Source organism: Chiloscyllium punctatum, chromosome 4 (genome assembly GCF_047496795.1).
Source record: "Chiloscyllium punctatum isolate Juve2018m chromosome 4, sChiPun1.3, whole genome shotgun sequence".
Classification (NCBI taxonomy): domain Eukaryota; kingdom Metazoa; phylum Chordata; class Chondrichthyes; order Orectolobiformes; family Hemiscylliidae; genus Chiloscyllium; species Chiloscyllium punctatum.
The window spans coordinates 2070771-2092194 of NC_092742.1; the positions used below are offsets into that span (position 1 = coordinate 2070771).

The 21424-nt window shown below is 46.0% G+C and overlaps 1 protein-coding gene across 4 annotated transcripts in view; it reads right to left on the bottom strand.

Annotated features, from left to right (window-relative positions):
- tmem63c (transmembrane protein 63C) overlaps positions 1-21424 on the bottom strand; it is a 400240-nt gene that overhangs the window by 297434 nt on the left and 81382 nt on the right. For 2 of the 4 annotated variants that reach the window (XM_072567923.1, XM_072567926.1), the window contains exon 1: positions 14197-14384. The exons of the other annotated variants lie outside the window; for them this stretch is intronic. The gene's annotated coding sequence lies outside the window, so the exon portion shown is untranslated. Of the gene's footprint in view, positions 1-14196; positions 14385-21424 lie in introns of those variants that run through there. 4 annotated transcript variants of the gene reach the window in all.

Sequence of the window (21424 nt, forward strand, 5' to 3'; positions counted from 1 at the left end):
ACCGTTTTGGATACTGCTGGGGGGGATGACCTACCAGAGGAAAGCCATAGCAGTCAGTTCTCTGGCACTGAACCTGACCATGTGGCCCAGAAGGGAAGGGGGCAGAATAGAAAAGCGCTTGTGGTAGGAGACTCGATTGTTAGGAGAATTGACAAGAGATTTTGTGGTTAGGATCGGGATTCCCAGAAGCTTTGTTGTCTCCCTGGTGCCAGGGTCCGGGACGTCTCCAATCGGGTGTATAAGATTCTGAAAGGGGAGGGTGAACAGCTAGAAATCAGATTACATATTGGCACCAATGATATAGCCAGGAAAAGGATCGAGGATATAAAAAGTGATTTCAGGGAGTTAGGATGGAAGCTGCAGAGCAGGACGAACAGAGTAGTGTTCTCTAGTTTACTACCCGTGCCACGAGATAGTGAGGCGAGGAACAGGGAGCGGGCGCGGCTTAACACGTGGCTGCGCGGCTGGTGTAGGAGGGAGGGCTTCAGATATGTAGATAATTGGGATGCCTTCTGGGGAAGGTGGGAGCTGTATAAGAAGGACGGGTTGCACCTGAACTGGAAGGGGACCAATGTCCTGGGTGGAAGGTTTGCTCGAGTGGTTCAGGAGGGTTTAAACTAGTATGGCAGGGGGGTGGGAACATGAGCTATATACCGGTGGTGAGAGTTGATGGAGATGAGGCAATAGCAAGAGGTAGCGTAGCCAGAAGGAAGGAATTTACTGGGAAAGAACCAAGGGATCGGTTAAAGTGTGATTGCTTTAATGCAAGGAATATCGGGAATAAGTGATGAGCTTAGAGCATGGATCAGTACCTGGTGCTATGATGTTGTGGCCATAACAGAGACGTGGGTTTCTCAGGGGCAAATATGGTTGCTGGATGTTCCAGGGTTTAGAACATTTAAAAATAATAGGGAGGGGGAGAAAAAGAGGAGGGGGTGTAGCACTGCTAATCAGAGAGGGTATCACAGCTACAGAAGTTACTATTGTTGAGGAGGGTCTGCCTACTGAGTCAGTATGGAACAGTAAGGGAGCAGTCACCTCATTAGGGGTTTACTACAGGCCCCCCAATAGCAGCAGGGAGATTGAAGAAAGCATAGGTCAGCAGATTTTGGAAAAGTGTGAATGTAGTAGGGTTGTTATAATGGGTGACTTTAACTTTCCCAATATTGATTGGAACCTCCTTTGAGCAGATGGTTTGGAAGGAGCTGTTTTTGTAAGGTGTGTTCAGGAAGGTTTCCTAACTCAGTACGTTGACAGGCCAATGAGGGGGAGAGGCCATTTTGGATTTGGTGCTCAGCAATGAGCCGGGGCAGGTTTCAGATCTTGCGGTGGGAGAGCATTTTGGTGATAGTGACCACAACTGCCTCACATTCTACATAGCTATGGAGAAGAAGAGAAGCAGGCAAAATGGGAGGATATTTAATTGGGGAAAAGGAAACTATGATGATATCAGACGTGAATTGGGAACCATGGACTGGGAGCAATTGTTCCATGGAAAGGGCACTATAGACATGTGGAGACTGTTTAAGGAACAGTTGTTGCGAGTGATGCATAAATGTGTTCCTCTGAGACAGGCAAGAAGGGGTAAGATAAAGGAACCTTGGGATAATGAGAGTGGAGGAGCTTCTCATCAAAAGAAAGAAGGTAACTTACGTAAGGTGGAGGAAGCAAGGATATTGCTCAGCTCTAGAGGATTACAGACAAGCGAGGAAGGAGCTCAAAAATGATCTGAGGACAGCCAGGAGGGGGCATGAAAAAGGCTTGGCAGGAAGGATGAGGGAGAATTCAAAGGCAGTTTACACGTATGTGAGGAATAAGAGAATGATCAAAGAAAGAGTAGGGCCGATCAGGGATAGCATAGGGAACTTGTGTATAGAGTCTGAGGAGGTAGGGGAAGCCCTAAACGAGTTTTTTGCTACTCTCTTTATTAAAGAAAAAGACCTTGTAGTGAATGAAACCATTGAGGAGCAGGTACGCATGCTGGAACCGATAGAGATTGAGGAAGCTGATGTGCTGAAAACTTTGACAAACATTAAGACTGACAAGTCGCCAGGGCCAGACCAGATTTGTCCTCGGCTGCTTTGGGAAGTGAGAAATGTGATTGCTTCGCCGCTTGCGAAGATCTTCGCATCCTCGCTCTCCACTGGAGTCGTACCTGAGGACTGGAGGGAGGCAAATGTAATTCCTCTCTTCAAGAAAGGAAATAGGGAAATCCACAGCAATTACAGACCAGTCAGTCTCACGTCTGTCATCTGCAAGGTGTTAGAAAGGATTCTGAGGGATAGGATTTATGACCATCTGGAAGAGCATGGCTTGATTAAATGCAGTCAGCATGGCTTTGTGAGGGGCAGGTCATGCCTCACAAATCTTATTGAGTTCTTTGAGAATGTTACTAGACAAGTTGATGAGGGTCAAGTGGTGGATGTGGTGTATATGGACTTCAGCAAGGCATTTGATAAGTCTCCCATGGTAGGCTCATTCAGAAGGTCAGGAGGAATGGGATACAGGGAAATTTAGCTGTCTGGATACAAATTGGCTGGTCGACAGAAGACAGCGAGTGGTAGTGGAAGGAAAGTATTCAGTGGTGAGTGGTGTTCCACAGGGCTCTGTTCTTGGGCCTCTACTCTTTGTAATTTTTATTAATGACTTGGATGAGGGGATTGAAGGATGGGTCAGCAAGTTTGCAGACGACACAAAGGTTGGAGGTGTCGTTGACAGTATAGAGGACTGTTATAGGCTGCGACGTGACATTGACAGGATGCAGAGATGGGCTGAGAGGTGGCAGATGGAGTTCAACCTGGATAAATGGGAAGTGATGCATTTTGGAAGGTCAAACTTGAAAATTGAGTACAGGATTAAAGACAGGATTCTTGGCAGTGTGGAGGAACAGCGGGATCTTGGTGTGCAGGTACACAGATCCCTTAAAACTGCCACCCAAGTGGACAGGGTGTTTTGGCTTTCATTAACAGGGGGATTGAGTTTAAAAGCCATGAGATCTTGTTGCAGCTCTATAAAACTTTGGTTTGACCACACTTGGAATACTGTGTCCAGTTCTGGTCACCCTATTATAGGAAAGATGTGGATGCTTTGGAGAGAGTTCAGAAGAGGTTTACCAGGATGCTGCCTGGAATGCAGGGCTTATCTTACAAAGAGAGGTTGACTGAGCTCGAAATTTTTTCATTGGAAAAAAGAAGGAAGAGGGGGACCTAATTGAGGTGTACAAGATAATGAGAGGCATAGATAGAGTTGATAGCCAGAGACTTTTTCACAGGGCAGAAATTGTTAACACGAGGGGTCATAGTTTTAAGCTGTTTGGTGGAAAGTATAGAGGGGATGACAGAGGTGGGTCCTTTACACACAGAGTTGTGAAAACATGGAATGCGTTGCCAGCAGCAGTTGTGGAAGCGAAGTCATTGGGGATATTTAAGAGACTGCTGGACATGCATATGGTCACAGAAATTTGAGGGTGCATACATGAGGATAAGTGGTCGGCACAACATCATGGGTGAAGGGCCTGTTCTGTGCTGTACTGTTCTATGTTCTAATAATGAGACACAGGTCGTTGTGATATAATGTGTTTCGTCAAGGCAAATTGGCTATACCATGATTGACGAATTGTGATGCTGTTTGGATAATGCAAACTTTCCACTGAACAGGTATAGCAATTTTTCATAGCAATTGCCTACAGCACGAATTTCTATAGCGGTTTTCCTTAGTGCGATTATCGATAGTGCGAGGTCACAGAGGAACACAACTGTTGCATTATATTTGGATGCCCTGTAGTTTAATGCTACCTCGGTCTGACCCTCCAATAAAGCTCAATTCCCGTAATATTGACCCTCGGGCAGTGCGCCACTCCCTCAGTATAAGCCCTTTGACAGTCTGACACTCCCTCAATATTTTGTGAAGAACTAGACATAAAAGTTATGACTGAGCCATAGCTGACACTATTTTCTTCAGTAACTCAAGCAAAATAGCTTCTCCCTCAATTCTCCTGAAAGTATGGATTCAGCCAAGAGAAACGTTTCTGGAGGTTAGTCTTCATTTGTGAGCCCAGACAGTGATGCCGTCAAGGATGCTGCACTATGCAGACTTCACAACCAAGCTCCAATGACACCTACACAGCCAGCACTCCACAATCCTGATTACTGCGGCTGAACCTTTGCAGTATTCTGAGATGCTAAGGTCAATGCTGAGGTCAGCACAAAAAGACAAGAATTAGAATTAGAATTAGGTTTATTGTCACATGTATGCAAGTACAGGGATCCATGAGTACAGCAAAAAGTGTACAAAGTCGCCATTTCTGGTGACATCTTAGGTACAAAGATACCTAGGTACAAAATCTGAGACATAAATTAGAAAAAATTACATTAAGCTAGGTACAAAGATACCTAGATACAAATCTTAGGTATAAATTCAAAAAATAAAGACATAAGTTATGTTGCAGCTTGTTAGAACTTTAGTTAGGCTATACTTGGAATATTGCGTACAGTTCTGGTCACCACACTACCAGAGGGTACAGAAAAGGTTTACTAGGATGTTGCCTGTTATGGGGGATTTTATCTATGAAGAAAGGTTGGATACATTGGGTTTGTTTTCACTGGAACGCAGGAGGCTAAGAGGCAATCTGATAGAAGTTTATTAGATTGTGAATGATATGGATAGAGTGGAAAGTATGAGGCTTTTTCCCTGGGTGGAGGGGTCAATTACTAGGGGACCCAGGTTCAAGGTGCAAGGTGGGGGTAACTTTAAAAGAGATGTGTGAGGCACATTTTTCAGACAAAGGATAGTAAGCACCTGGAATGCACTGCCAAAAGAGGTGGAAGCAGACACAATAGCAGCATTCAAGAAGCAACTGGACAAATACCTGAATAGGAAGGGAATAGAGGGATTTCGATCCTGTAAGTGAAGACAGTTTTAGTGTGGAAGGGCAAAATGTGTCGGTGCAGACTTGGAGGACCGAAGGATCTGATCTTGTGCTGCACTGCTCTTTGTTCTTTGTACAGACAGTGAAAAGTTCAACATTACAATCTTTTTAAAACAATGGATCCACACTTGAAGCTGAGAGTCTGCACTGGGCTTTACCTCGAGGCTGAGAGTCCACACTGGGCTTCACCTCGAGGCAAAGAGTCTGCACTGGGCTTTACCTCGAGGCTGAGAGTCCACACTGGGCTTCACCTCGAGGCAAAGAGTCTGCACTGGGCTTTACCTCGAGGTTGAGAGTTCGTACTGGCTTTACCGCGAGGTTGAGAGTTCGTACTGGCTTTACCTCAAGACTGAGACTCTGCACTGGGCTTCACCTCGAGGCGAAGTGTCCGCACTGGGCTTCACCTCGAGGCTGAGACTCTGCACTGGGCTTCACCTCGAGGCTGAAAGTTCGAACTAGGCTTCACCTCGAGGCTGAGACTCTGCACTGGGCTTCACCTCGAGGCGAAGTGTCCGCACTGGCTTTAACTCGAGACTGAGAGTCCACACTGGTCTTGACCTCGAGGCTGAGAGTCTGCACTGGGCTTCATTGAGGTGTTGAGTTTGTACAGGCTCAACTCTGCACCACAAAGGTGGAAACTGACATTTGAGACATATTGATTCAGTATCTCACCAGTCTGTCATGTGATTTACTGACAAACTGTTTGGACCAAATTGCCTATTTCACTTTTGTATCCTCCCCATATCTCCATTAGTCAAGAGCTGGTAGCAGCCAGACAAGTTGCCTCCCAATATCAGCTGTTCACTATTTTGAATATTTCTGGGTATAATGCAGAAGTTGCAGGATCAGTTCATTCCGAAAAGGAAGAAAGATCCTAGGAGGAGGCACGGGTGGCCGTGGCTGATGAGAGAAGTTAAGAAACTTATAAATTTAAAAGAGAAAATGTATAACATAGCAAAGGTAAGTGGGAAAATGGAGGACTGGGAAGCTTTGATTACTAAGAAGGAAATACACAGAGAAAAAGTGAGGTATGAAGGTAAACTGGCCAAAAATATAAAGGAGGATAGTAAAAGCTTTTTTAGGTATGTGAAAGGCAAAAAAATGGTTAGGACTAAAATTGGGCCCTTGAAGACAGAAACAGGGGAAAATATTACGGGGAACAAAGAAATGGCAGAAGAATTGAATTGGTACTTCAGATCTGTGTTCACTGGGGAAGACACAAGCAATCTCCCTGAGGTAACAGGGCTGAAGGACCTGAACTGAAGGGAATTTATATTTGCCAGGAATTGGTGTTGGAGAGACTGTTAGGTCTGAAGGTTGATAAGTCCCCGGGGCCTGATGGTCTACATCCCAGGGTACTGAAGGAGGTGGCTCGAGAAATCGTGGATGCATTGGTGATTATTTTCCAGAGTTCGATAGATTCGGGATCAGTTCTTGCAGATTGGAGGGTGGCTAATGTTATACCACCTTTTAAGAAAGATGGGAGAGAGAAAGCAGGAAATTATAGACCAGTTAGTCTGACCTCAGTGGTGGGAAAGATGCTGGAGTCTATCATCAAGGATGAAATTACGATACATCTGGATAGAAGTAACAGGATAGGTCAGAGTCAGCATGGATTTATGAAGGGGAAATCATGCTTGACTAATCTTCTGAAATTTTTTGAGGATGTGACTCTGAAGATGGACGAGGGAGATCCAGTGGATGTGGTGTACCTGGACTTTCAGAAAGCTTTTGATAAAGTCCAACATAGGAGGTTAGTGAGCAAATTTAGGGTGTAGGGTATTGGGGGCAAAGTACTAACTTGGATTGAAAGTTGGTTGGCTGATAGGAAACAAAGAGTAGTGATAAACGGCTCAATTTCAGAGTGGCAGGCAGTAACCAGTGGGGTACCGCAGGGATCAGTAGTAGGACCCCAGCTTTTTACAATATATGTTAATGATAAAGAAGATGGTATTAGCAATAACATTAGCAAATTTGCTGATGATACTAAGCTGGGTGGCAGGGTGAAATGTGATGAGGATGTTAGGAGATTACAGGGTGACTTGGACAAGTTAGGTGAGTGGTCAGATGCACGGCAGATGCAGTTTAATGTGGATAAGTGTATGGTTATTCACTTTGGTGGCAAGAACAGGAAGGCAGATTACTACCTCAATGGAATCAATTTAGGTAAAGGGGCTGTTCAGAGAGATCTGGGTGTTCTTGTCCACCAGTCAATGAAGGTAAGCATGCAGGTACAGCAGGTAGTGAAGAAGGCTAATAGCATGCTGGCCTTCATAACAAGAGGGATTGAGTATAGAAGCAAAGAGGTTCTTCTGCAGCTGTATAGGGCCCTGGTGAGACCACACCTGGAGTACTGTGTGCAGTTCTGGTCTCCAAATTTGAGGAAAGACATTCTGGCTATTGAGGGAGTACAGCGTAGGTTCACGAAGTCAATTCCTGGAATGGTGGGAGTACCTTACACTGAAAGACTGGAGCGACTGGGCTTGTATACCCTTGCGTTTAGAAGACTGAGAGGGGATCTGATTGAGACATATAAGATTATTAAAGGTTTGGAAATTCAGGCGGCAGGAAACATGTTTCCGCTGATGGGTGAGTGTCGAACCAGAGGACACAGCTTAAAAATACGGGGTAGACCATTTAGGACAGAGATGAGGAGAAACTTCTTCACCCAGAGAGTGGTGGCTGTGTGGAATGCTGTGCCCCAGAGGGCAGTGGAGGCCCAGTCTCTGGATTCATTTAAGAAAGAGTTGGATAGAGCTCTCAAGGATAGTGGAATCAAGGGTTATAGAGATAAGGCAGGAACAGGATACTGATTAAGGATGATCAGCCATGATCATATTGAATGGTGGTGCAGGCTCGAAGGGCAGAATGGCCTACTCCTGCACCTATTGTCTATTGTCTATTGAATATTCATCATGGGATATGTTTCTCTCTAACTAGCCTGGAAAATATAGTGGTGAGCTGCCTTCGTGAACTGCTGAAGACTTTGAGGTGTAGGAACACCACAATGTTGCCAGAAAGAGAGTTCCAGGAGTTTGATCCAGCGACACTGAAAATGTGGCAATATAGGTCAAAGTCTGGATGATATGTGGCTTCGAGGAGAACTTGCAGATGGTTGTATTCCCATGTGTCTGTTTCTCTTGTCCATTTATATGGTAGAACAAAGAAAATTTACAGTCCAGGAACAGGCTCTTTGGTCCTCCAAGCCTGAGCCGATCCAAATCCACTGCCTAAATCTATCGCTCAATTCCTAAGCATCTGTATCCCTCTACTCCCCACCTACTCATGCATCTGTCCAGACGCACCTTCAATGAATCTACAGTTCCGGCCTCTACCACCTCTGCTGGCAACGCGTTCCAAACACCCATCACCCTCTGTGTGAAGTACGTGCCATGTATATCCCCCTTAAACTTTTCTCCTCTCACCTTGAACACGTGACCCCTTGTTATTGAATCCCTCACACTGAGAAAAAGCTTATCTCTATCTATCCTGTCTATAACCTTCATGATTTTGTAGACCTCAATCAGCTTCCCCCTCAATCTCCTTTTTCCCAAATGAAACCAATCTTAACCTACTCAGCCTCTCTCCATAGCTACTACCTTCCATACCAGGCAACATCCTGCTGAACCTCTTCTGCACCCTCTCCAAACTTCCACCTCCTTTTGGTAATGTGGCGTCCAGAACTGTACACAGTATTCTAAATGCGGCCAAATCAAAGTTTTGTACTATTTTAAACATGGTCTGCCAGCTCTTATACTCAATACCCCGTCTGATGAAGGCAAGTATACCATAAGAGGTGACGAGACAGGTCAACGAAGGTCGAGCAGTGGATGTGGTGTACATGGACTTCAGCAAGGCATTTGATAGGGTTCCCCATGTTAGGCTCATTCATAAAGTCAGGAAGTATGGGGTACAGGGAGACTTAGCTATCTGGATTCAGAATTGGTTGGCTGACAGAAGGCAGTGAGTGGTTGTAGATGGAAAGTATTCTGCCTGGAGGTCAGTGTTGAGTGGGGTCCCGCAGGGCTCTGTTCTTGGGGCCTCTGCTCTTTGTAATTTTTGTAAATGACTTGGATGAGGAGGTTGAGGGGTGGGTTAGTAAGTTTGCTGATGACACAAAAGTTGAAGGTGCCGTCGATAGTATCGAGGGCTGTTGCAGGCTGCAGCGCGACATAGACAGGATGCAGAGCTGGGCTGAGAAATGGCAGATGGAGTTCAACCTGGATAAATGTAAAGTGATTCATTTCAGAAGGTTGAACTTGAATGCTGAATATAGGATTAAAGACAGGATTCTTGGCAGTGTGGAGCAACAGCAGGATCTTGGTGTTCAAGTGCATAGATGCCTCAAAGTTGCCACCCAAGTGGATAGGATTGTTAAGAAAGCATGTGGTGTTTTGGCTTTCATTATGCAGAGAGTTGTGAATGCATGGAATGTGTTGCCAGCAGTGGTGGTGGAAGCAGAGTCAGTCGGGACATTTAAGCAACTGCTGGACATGCACAAGGACAGCAGTGAAATGAGGGCAGCATAGGTTAGGTTATTTTATTTTAGATTAGGAATAATCCTCGGCAAAACATCATGAGCCATAGGGCTGGTTCTGTGTTGTACTTTTATATGTTCTATGTTCTATGGGCCTTCTTGACCACTCTATCCACCTGTCCAGCCACCTTCAAGCTACGATGGACCTGAACACCCAGATCTCTCTGCTCATCAACTTTTCCCAAGGCCTCTTCCGTTTACAGTATATTTCTCTCTAGAATTAGACTTCTTAAAATGCATCACCTCACATTTGCCTGGATTGAAATCCATCTGCCACTTCTCAGCCCAACTCTCCAGTCTATCTATATTCTCCCGTATTCTTTGACAGTCCCCTATGCTGTCTGCTACTCCACCAATCATCTGCAAATCATCAGACCACCAATGCCATCTTCCAGATCATTTATGTTAATGCACCGAAGTTGCAGGTTTCGAAAGTGCTGTCAAAGGAATCTTGTTGACAAGTTGCTGCAATGTATCTTGTCGATGATACACACTGCCGCCTCTAACCATTGATGGAGGAAGAAGTGAATACTTACTTAGCGTGTGTTTGTTTGTTTGGGATGGGGTTTGTATATGTGGTGCAGAGCTGCTTTGTCCTGTACAGTGTCAAGCTTCTTGAGTGTTACTTGTGCGGCATTCATCCAGGCACATAGAAAGTATTCCATCAAACTCCTGATTTGTAGATGGTGGACAGGCTTTAGGAGTCAGGAGGTGAGTTATTTGCTGCAGAATCCCCACTCTCAGGCCTGCTCTTGTAGCTACAGTATTTATACAGCTCGTCCAATTCAGTTTCTGGTCAGTGGTAACGCCTTGGATGACAACAGTGGAGGATGCAAGATGGTAATGCTATTGAATGTCAGACAGAAATGATCAGATTCTCTTGTATTAAACTAGTTTGGCAGGGGGTTGGGAATCAGAGCCACATGTCTGAGAGGGGGTCAGGTGCAGATGGGGCAGTGACAGGATGTATTGAATCTATCAGGAAGTTTTCTCATGCGATGAAACAAAGGGATCTGTTAAAGTGTGTCTGTTTTAATGCAAGGAGTGTCCGAAATAAGAGTGACAAACTTACAGCATGGATCAGTACTTGGGATACGATGTTGTGGCCAGAACGGAGACATGGGTTTCACAGGGGCAGAGATGGTTGCTTGATGTTCCAGGGTTTTGAATGTTTAAAAGGAACAGGAAGGGTGGAAAAAGAGGAGGGGGTGTAGCATTGCTAATCAGAGAGTGCATCACAGCTACAGAAACGAAGGTTGTTGAGGAAGGTTTGCCTACTGAGTCAGTATGGGTGGAAGTTAGGAACAGCAAGGGAACAGCCACCGCATTGGGGGTTTTCTACAGACCACCTAATAGCAGTAGAGAGATTGAAGAACTCATAGGCGGGCAGATTCTGGAAAAATGCAGATGTAGCAGGGTTGTTGTTATGGGTGATTTCAACTTTCCCAATATTGACTGGACCCTCCTAAGTGCAGATGGTTTGGATGGAGCCATTTTGTCCAGTGTGTTCAGGAGGGTTTCCTTACTCAGTACGTAGACAGACTGACAAGGGGAGAGGCCATTTTGGATTTGGTGATTAGATTAGATTAGATTAGATTACTTACAGTGTGGAAACAGGCCCTTCGGCCCAACAAGTCCACACCGCCCCGCCGAAGCGTAACCCACCCATACCCCTACATCTACATCTACCCCTTACCTAACACTACGGGCAATTTAGCATGGCCAATTCACCTGACCTGCACATCTTTGGAATGTGGGAGGAAACCGGAGCACCCGGAGGAAACCCACGCAGACACGGGGAGAACGTGCAAACTCCACACAGTCAGTCGCCTGAGGCGGGAATTGAACCCGGGTCTCCGGCGCTGTGAGGCAGCAGTGCTAACCACTGTGCCACCGTGCTGCAACCAGCCAGGACAGGTGTCAGATCTCGCAGTGGGAGAACATCCCGCCTCAGGCGACCCTGTCTGTGTGGAGTTTGCACATTCTCCCCGTGTCTGCGTGGGTTTCCTCCGGGTGCTCCAGTTTCCTCCCACAGTCCAAAGATGTGCAGGTCAGGTGAATTGGCCATACTAAATTGCCCGTAGTGTTAGGTAAGGGGTAGATGTAGGGGTATGGGTGGGTTGCGCTTCAGCGGGGCGGTGTGGACTTGTTGGGCCGAAGGGCCTGTTTCCACACGTAGTAATCTAATCTAATTTTGGTGACAATGATCACAACTGCCTCACATTTACCATAGGCTTGGAGAGGGAAAGGAGCAGTTGCCAAGGGAACATATTTAATTGGGGAAAAGGAAATTATGGTGCTATCAGACAGGAATTGGGAAGTACAGACTGGGAGAAATTGTTCCACAGAAAGGGCACAGCTGACATGTGGAGACTGTTTAAGGAGCAGTTGTTGCAAGTGATGCATGAATTTGTTCCTCTGAGATAGATAAGAAGGGGTAAGATTAAGGAACCTTGGATGACGAGAACAGAGGAACTTCTCGTCAAAAGGAAGAAGGCAGCTTACATAAGATGGAGGAAGCAAGGATCTAGCACAGCTTTAGAGGATTACAGGCAAGCTAGAAAGGAGCTCAGCAATGGAATGAGGAGAGCCAGGAGGGGACACAAAAAAGGCTTGGCAAGAAGGAATAGGGAGGTCCCAAAGGCATTTTACTCATACGTAAGGAATAAGAGAATGATCAGGGAGAAGGTAGGGCCGATGAGGGATAGCATAGGGAACATGTGTGTGGAGTCTGAGCAGATAGGGGAAGCCATAAATGTGTTTTTTGCTTCGATTTTCACCAAGGAAAGGGAACTTGTTGTAAATGAAAACTTAGAGGAGCTGGGAAATAGGCTTGACCAGATCAAGATTGATGAAGTTGATGTGTTGGAAATGTTGGAAAACATTAAGATTGATAAGTCCCCAAGGCCAGACCAGATTTATCCTAGGCTGCTCCGGGAAATGAGAAAGGAGGTTGCTAAGCTGCTGGTGAGGATATTTGCCTCCTCACTCTCCACGGGAGGCATACTGGAGGATTGAAAGGAAGTAAATGTTGTTCCTCTTTTCAAGAAGGGTAATAGAGAAATCCCTGGCAATTACAGACTAGTCAGTCTTACGGCTGTGGTCAGCAAAGTTTTGGAAAGAATTCTGAGGGATAGGATTTATGACTATTTGGCAAAGCATAGTGTGATTAAAGGCAATCAGCATGGTTTTGTGAGAGCCAGGTCATGCCTCACAAATCTTATTGAGAGTATTCTGCCTGGAGGTCAGTGTTGAGTGGGGTCCTGCAGGGCTCTGTTCTTGGGCCTCTGCTCTTTGTAGTTTTTATAAATGACTTGGATGAGAAGGTTGAGGGGTGGATTAGTAAACTTGCAGATGACACAAAGGTTGGAGGTGTCGTCGATAGTATCAAGGGCTACTGCAGACTGCAGCGCAACATAGACAGGATGCAGAGCAGGGCTGAGAAATGGCAGATGGAGTTCAACCTGGATAAATGCAAAGTGATGCATTTTGGAAGGTCGAATTCGAATACTGAATCTAGGATTAAAGACAGGATTCTTGGCAGTGTGGAGGAACAGAGGGATCTGAGTGGGCAAGTACATATATCCCTCAAAGTTGCCACCCAAGTGGACAGGGTTGTTTCGAAAACATATGGTGTTTTGGCTTTCATTAACGGGGGATTGAGTTTTTGCTGCAACTCTACAAGTTCCTGGTGAGACTACACTTGGAAATATTGTGTCCAGTTCTGGTCACCCTACTATAGAAAAGATACAGAGGCTTTGGAGAGGGTGCAAAGAAGGTTTGCCAGGACACTGCCTGGACTGGAGGGCTTGTCTTATGAAGAGAGGTTGACTAAGCTTGGACTTTTCTCTCTGGAGAGAAGGAGGAAGAGAGGTGACCTGATCGAGGTGTACAAGGTAATGAGTGGAATAGATAGAGTCAATGGCCAGAGACTTTTCCCCAGGGCAGGTTTGACTGGTATGAGGAGTCATAGTTTGAAGATATTAGGAGGAAGGTATAGAGGAGACGTCAGAGGTAGGTTCTTTACGCAGAGAGTTGTGAATTCATGGAATGCGTTGCCAGCGGTGGTGGTGGAAGCAGAGTCATTAGGGACATTTAATCAACTGCTGGACAGGCACATGGATAGCAGTGAGTTGAGGGGTGTGTAGGTTAAGATACTATATTTCACATTAGGATTAAATTTTGGCACAACATCATGGGCCAAAGGGCCTGTTCTGTGCTGTATTTTTCTATTTTTTTTATTGGAGACAGCTAATACGTAGCACTTGCTTGGTGAAAGTTTGGTCCAGATCTTCCTGCATAGAGACAGGAATTGTTTAGTTTCTCTAGAGTAGTAAATAGTTTTGAACATTGTGCAATCATCAGTGAACAAACATCCCCACTTCTGATGCTATTGTGGAGCTAAGATCATTGATACAGCAATTGAAGATATTTGGACCTAGATCACTACTCTGAAGAAGTCTTGACCAGCTCTGGAGTTGTGTCCAACAATAACCTTCCTTTGCAGTAGGTATGATGTTGGACTGGGCACAGTCTAGTTAGGGCGTGGTAAGAGATCGGGGAATGTGGGGTTGGTGAGGAGGGAGAAATATTTTTAAAAAGAAAAATTCTGACTCTCTTCAATGTAGCTGACATTTTGGGCACTGATCAATCTCACACATCCTCAACATGCAGATCAGACTCAGCAAATGTTAAACATTGTAGAGTATGAAACGGAGCACAAGGTACTTACATCAGGATCCAACCTCACAGGGCTAACAGATGGTACTGAAGCTCCGAGGAATGGGGAGGTGTCAGACAGTATTGTAAAACATGAATCCGCTGACTGCAGTCATCCGACTGTTGCAGTCTCTTCACAGTCTTGAAAACAAAGCTCCACACAGCTTGTTAGCTGTGTTCTGTCAAATGGTGATCTGCTTCAGATCCAGTCTCACCCAAGTGCTGCAGGCCACTGAGTAATGATCCTGTAAATGCAGCTCACTGCACACACAACATTGCCACAGGCCGAAGGGGTGAGTCAGCATTGCACAGACTTCAATACAAACCAATTAGCTGCAATTGTTTCTCTACCTCTGCAGCCAACAAGACCTGAATTACTGATTCAACATCAGCTTCACTCTGCTAATAAGCCATTGCAGGCATCAATCTAAGGTTTTGCAGAATCAGCAAATTTTCAGCTTGGGAGCAACACTCAGCCCATCCCCTCTTTCAATGTACACAATATCTGTACTTAATTTCTCAGCTGTCATAGCACTACAGGAACAACAGCCTCCTTGCTATCCATGCCTGGAGTCTTAACATCCTCACTGAGTACACATCCTGGGGTAACCACCACCTCATTACATCAACACTATGAGCTAGTACTCAGTGGTTAGCACTGTTGCCTCACACAGAGCCAGGGACACAGGTTCGATCCCAGCCTCAGGCGACTGTCTGCGTGGCGTGTGCACATTCTCCCCGTGTCGGTGTGGGTTTCCTCCAGGTGCTCTGGTTTGAACTCAGATTTCTCCAGTTTCCTCATTTCCCCTCCCCCCACCTTGTCTCAGTCCCAACACTCGAACTCAGCATCACCTTCCTAACCTGCAATCTTCTTCCTGACCTCTCCGCCCCCACCCCCACTCCGGCCTATCACCCTCACCTTGACCTCCTTCCACCTATCGCATTTCCAACACCCCTCCCCCAAGTCCCTCCTCCCTACCTTTTATCTTAGCCTGCTTGGCACACTTCCCTCATTCCTGAAGAAGGGCTCATGCTCGAAACGTTGATTCTCCTGCTCCTTGGATGCTGCCTGACCTGCTGCGCTTTTCCAGCAACACATTTTCAGCTCTTTCCTCCCATAGTCCAAAGATGTGCAGGTTAGGTGAATTAGCCATGCTAAATTGCACATAGAGTTCAGGGATGTGTAGGTTAGGTGCATTAGTCAGCGGGAAATGTAGAGTAGTAGGGGAATGGGTCTGGGTGGGTTACTGTTTGGAGGGTCGCTATGGACTTGTTGGGCTAAAGGGCCTGTTTCCACACTGTAGGGATTCTATGTTCATATGAATGCATACACACCCTGGGACAGACCACCTTTATGTGCGGTTGCATCAAACTGTATGTGAACTCTTGGTATGCAAACACCAAGTGTCACTACATTCTATGGTTCTATATGTCCCCAGTGTTGCAAAATATGGGTCTGCCCTCATTGCTGTGGAACACTCCAAATAGTTGGACAGTTGTTTATCACCTGCCATTCATGTAAACATTTGCAAACAGAACCATATTTGACCACAAATCCATCAGACTGTGGTCACCATGTACTGTCCTTGAGACCCTGTGAGGAAAGGAGAAGGTGAATCCTGTCGCACGGTTCTCTGAGCAGACTGTCAAAGTCATTTGACAAAATGCCTTAGCAGCAAAACCCTCCAAAAAACCCTCCTGAACAGCTCCATGACACAAGACTCCGCTCACCTCTAGTGTCCTCCAGGACACACACCAAGACAAACATCGATTACGACTGGAAGACCATCAACTCGATCAAAGACACTCTTTTATCTACCCGCAACGTATTGGTCTTCCAGCCTAAAGAGTTGACCTCATCCAAGTGTTGTAGAGTGCTGCATTCCAAGGTCCAGGAGTATGTACTAAGGGAAGCAAAACACCCTGACTGCAGCTCCACCAGGGCACAGTGGGCAAAGACAGGTGTCTGGGGCTTTTTTTTAATCAATGTATAATGAGGGTCCATTCAGTTGCCAGACCCTCTGGGTGCCTCAAAATATAATAGTTTCCTGCCTAAGAAAAAAATGTTTTGCCTTGCAACTGAGAAATGGCAAAATTCCAATGTTTTGTTTATGTTTTACTCTCTGCAAAGACTGTACTGAACTAATTTAGCACCTTTATATGTACACCCTCCTCCACCCACCAGCCTTGCACCCCACCCCCCAAGTGATCACCTCCTCAATGTGTGCACCACCCTCTACCACTGCCCCCCCTCAAGAGTAATTCCCCCCTCAATGTGTGTACACACCCCATCCCCCACCTGGGGTAATACCTTCCTTACTGTGTACACACCTTATGGCAATAACCTTTTTCCTGTGCACGTCTGGGTAATATCCTGAAGGCACACCCTTCTCACAGTGCATACGCAGACTGGTAATACACAGTCCATTGTGTATACCCCCTGGTGTAATATCCTTCTCACAGGTTTGCACCAACATTCAGGTAGAGACAGACCGACTGGTGAAATGAGCGCACACATTTCAGGTCCAATTTAATGTTGCAAAGTGTGAACTAAAGCACTGTGAGAACAAACACTTACAGCAGTCAGTTATAATGGGCATATAATGAGATGTGCAAGAGCAGTGGGTGCCTCATGTTGACCAACCTTTGAAGGTGGCTGGTCAAGTTGATCTGGTAACTAATGGCTTAGTGGGAATACCGCTGGACAATCAATCCAGAGACTCACAAACTGAACCTGAATGTTAACTTTAAGAGAATGCTGAACTAGGTGCCCCAAGTCTCTTGGTGCTTCGGATTTCCAAAGCTTTTCCCCATTTAGAAAACAGCCTACATCTCTATTCTTCTGACCAAAATACATAACCTCACACTTTGCCACATTGTATTCTATCTGCCACTTCTTTGCCCATTTCCTAGGGTATCCAAGTCCTTTTGCAGCTTCCCCAATTCCTAAACATGACCTGCCCCTCCCTCATCTTTGTGTCATCTGCAAACGTTGCAACAATGCCCTCAGTTCCTTCATCTGACGTCTGCAGACCTCCACTCATCATCCTGAGTGTCATCCTGAGAAACACCCTTTTATCCCTTGTCTCTGCCTCCTGCCAGTCAGCCAATCCTCTCTCCATGGCAGTATCTTGCCCTGAACCCCATGGATTCTTGTCTCGTTTAGCAGCCTCCTACGCAGCACCTTGTCAAAGTCCTTCTGGCAATCCAAGTAGATCACATTTGCCCTGCTCTGTGATCTAAGAAAGTTGTGCTGTAGGCTCTGTGGTTCATACATATTCCAGATATCATTTGTATTAAGTTTGGAGTTTTGGATCTTCAAGTAGTGATATATAATTTTTCTTTCTGTGTGTAAAGAAATTAATAATTAATTAATAATTAACTTGTGAGTGCTTCACGAAGACTTTTGATATTGTTTGTTTTACATAAAACAGAATATCCAAATAGCCTATTCAAATAATTTGATTTGCTTTAACAAACCAAAGAACAATTACAGTGCTGAAATTTGGAACAAACTTCCAACAGCATCCATACATATTTATATGCCACAAAATCTCACATTTTATCAAAGGCAGTGGAGCATAAGAGCATAAGAACTAGGAGCAGGAGTAGGCCATCTGGTCCATCAAGCCTGCTCCGCCATTCAATACAATCATGGACTCAGCTCCACTTACCCGCCCAGTCACCAAAACCCTTAATTCCTTCACTGTTCAAATATCTATCTTTGCCTTGAAAACATTCAACAAGGCAGCCTCAACTGCTTCACTGGGCAGGGAATTCCACAGATTCACAACCCTTTGGGTGAAGAAGGTCCTCCTCAACTCACTACCAAATCTGCTCCCCCTTATTTTGAAGCTCTGCCCCCGTCCTACTTACACTGCCAGTGGAAATAACCTCCCTGCTTCTTCCTTATCTATTCCCTTCATAATTTTATATGTTTCTATAAGATTCCCCCCTCATTCTTTTACATTCCAATGAGTACACTCCCAGCCTACTCAATCTCTCCTCATAAGCCAATGCTGTTAATTCTGATATCAACCTAGTGAACCTCCTCTGCACCCCCTCCAGTGCCAGTACATCCTTTCTCAAATAAGGAGACCAAAACTGTACACAGTGCTCCAGGTGTGGCCTCACCAGCATCCGATACAGCTCCAGCATAACCTCCCTGTTTTTAAACTCCATTCCCCTCACAATAAAGGACATTTGCCTTCTTAATTACCTGCTGCACCTGTAAATCAACATTCTGTGATTTCCTCTGCACACTTTGCTCTGCCACTCAGCGTCATCTGCGAATTTTGAAACACTGACTTGGTCCCCAACTCTAAATCATTGATGCAAATTGCAAATAATTGTGAAAAATCCAAGACAGCACTTAATTTCCCTTTGCTACCTGACCTTGTCCTACAAAACAAAATCAGTTAATTTTGCTTTTGTTAATTCACCTTTAGCAAAATCTATGACCAAATTGGCTCTTTGTTACTGATCAATTTGTTCTGAGTGTAAATGTTTCTCCTAGGTTCAGCTAAACATTACTAAGTCATTAATACATACTACACAGTCTTAGAATTTTTCAATTTTCTTGTTGGTTCATTTTTGAAAAGTAGTTGGTGCATTTTTCATTTGAAACAGCTTGGATTTGCAACGGGAGGAAGTGAGCACTGCAGATGCTGGAGATCAGAGTCAAAATGTGTGGTACTGGAAAAGCACAGCCGGTCAGGCAGCATCCAAGGAGCAGGAGAATCGACGTTTTAAGCGTAAGCTCTTCATCAGGAATGTGGGGAGGCCCAAAGGGGCTGAGAGGTAAATGGGAGGGGGGTGGGGCTGGGGGGTAAGTAGCTGGGAATGTGATAGGTAGATGAAGGTGGGTGGGTGATGGTGATAGGTCAGACTGGAGGGTGGAGCGGGTAGGTGGGAAAGAAGATGGACCGGTAGGGTTGGATCTGGGATTAGGTGGGGGGAGGGGAGTTCAGGAAACTGGTGAAATCGACATTAATCTCATGTGGTTGGTCACCAACCTCCGGATGCAATACACTACCCTCCGCCATTTCCGCCACCTACAAACAGACCCCATCACTAGAGATATATTTCCTTACCTGCGTTCCGCAGAGACCATTCCCTCAACAACTCCCTTTTCAGGTATATGCTCCCCCACCAACCCACCCTCCACTCCTGGCACCTTCGCTTGCCACAGCAAGAGGTGTAAAACCTGCACCCACACCTCCCCCCTCACCTCCATCCAAGACCTCAAATGATCCTTCCACAATCAGCAGAGATTTTCCTGCACTTCCACACACCTCATCTACTGTGTCTGTTGCTTCTGATGTGATCTCCTCTACATTGGGGAGACAGGACACCAATTTGCAGAATGTTACAGAGAACATCTCTGGGACACAAGCACTTAACAACCCCACCACCTGTGGCCATACATGTTAACTTCCCCTCCCTCTCCGCCAAGGACATGCAACTGCATCACCAAACCCTCACCAACCAACGCCTGGAGGAAGAACGTTTCATCTTCCGCCTTGGGACCTTCCAACCACACGGGTCATTGTGGATTTCACCAGTTTCCTCATTCCCCCCCACCACCCCACCTTATCCCAGATACAACCCTCCAACTCGGCACCGCCCTCTTGAACCGTCCTACCTGTCCATCGTCTTTCCCACCTATCCATTCCAATGTATCACCATCAACCCCAACCTTCATCTAGCTATCAGCATTCTCAGCTACCTTCCTCCCAGCCCCACTCCCTTCCCATTTATCTCTCAGCCCCCTTGGGTATCCCCCACATTCCTGGTGAAGAGCCTACGCTCAAACCGTTGACTCTCCTGCACCTCAGATGCTGCCTGACCGGCTGTGCTTTTCCACGGATTTTGGTAAAGTTCATTTGGGACTATAAAAACTGATGTTTCTTTGGCCAAATTGGTCAATGGATCTTACCAGCATCCCCTTAATAAACTAAATTTTGTAACAGCCCGTGTTTGTTCAATCCTCTCAAATTAAGGGAAAGTGTTGCCCTAGTGGTATTATTGCTAGACTAGTAATCCAGAGAAAGTGAGGACTGCAGATGACAGAGATCAGAGTCATGAGAGTGGTGCTGAAAAAGCACAGCAGGTCAGGCAGCATCTGAGGAGCAGGAGAATCGATGTTTCCAACAAAAGCCCTTCATCAGGAATGAGGCCTGTGAGCCGAGGGGGTAGAGAGATAAATGAGAGAGGTTTGGGGCTGGGGGGAAGGTAGCTGAGGGTGCAATAGGTAGATGAAAACGGGGATAATGGTTATAGGTCAGAGAGGAGGATGGAGCAGATAGATGGGAAGGAGGATTGACAGGCAGGACAGGTCATGAGGTCAGTGCAGACTTGGAAGGTCTGGGATAAGGTGGGGGGGGAGGGGAAATGAGGAAACTGGTGAAATCCACATTGATGCCCTGGGGTTGAAGGGTTCTAAGGTGGAAGATGAGGCGTTCTCACTCGAGGCGTTGGGTGGTGAGGGTGTGGCGACAGAGGAGGCCCAGGACCTGCATGTCCTTGGCAGAGTGGAAGGGGGAGTCGAAATGTTCAGCCACGGGGCGGTGGGGTTGATTGGTGCGGGTGTCCCGGAGATGTTCTCTGAAGCGCTCGGCAAGTCGGCATCCAGTCTCCCCAATGTAGAGGAGACCGCATCGGGAGCAACGGATACAATAAATTACATGTGTGGAAGTGCAGGTGAAACTTTGATGGACGTGGAAGGCCCCTTTGCGGCCTTGGATGGAGGTGAGGCGGGAGGTGTGGGCACAGGTTTTGCAATTTCTGTGGTGGCAGGGGAGGGTGCTGGGAGGGGAGGGTGAGTTGGTGGAGGGCATGGACCTGACAAGAGAGTTGCGGACCGAACGGAGGGAGACCATGACACATATGTAGGAGGTGTAGTCTCTAAGTATTAACTTAAAATATTTTCATAAAATCAGTGTGAGGGCCAAATACCAGTTAAAAAGGTATGATACCATGTACTCATTAGGGGCATACTTCATGGTAAAAAGTAATAGAAGCATTCCTTCATGCAAATCCTTTGAATACTCCTGACAATAAGCTCTATTCATGGTCTTTAAAGCTTAATGCCTGCTTTCTAATAATTCTTTTTCATTTAGATGGATAACTGATGACTGATATTAATTGTTTTTGGATGATGTTGTCCCAGTCAAAGTGGTGCCCTTCCTCAGCTGTATGTAAGACAGGCAGAACAAACAGGCAGGAAACTAGCCACCAGG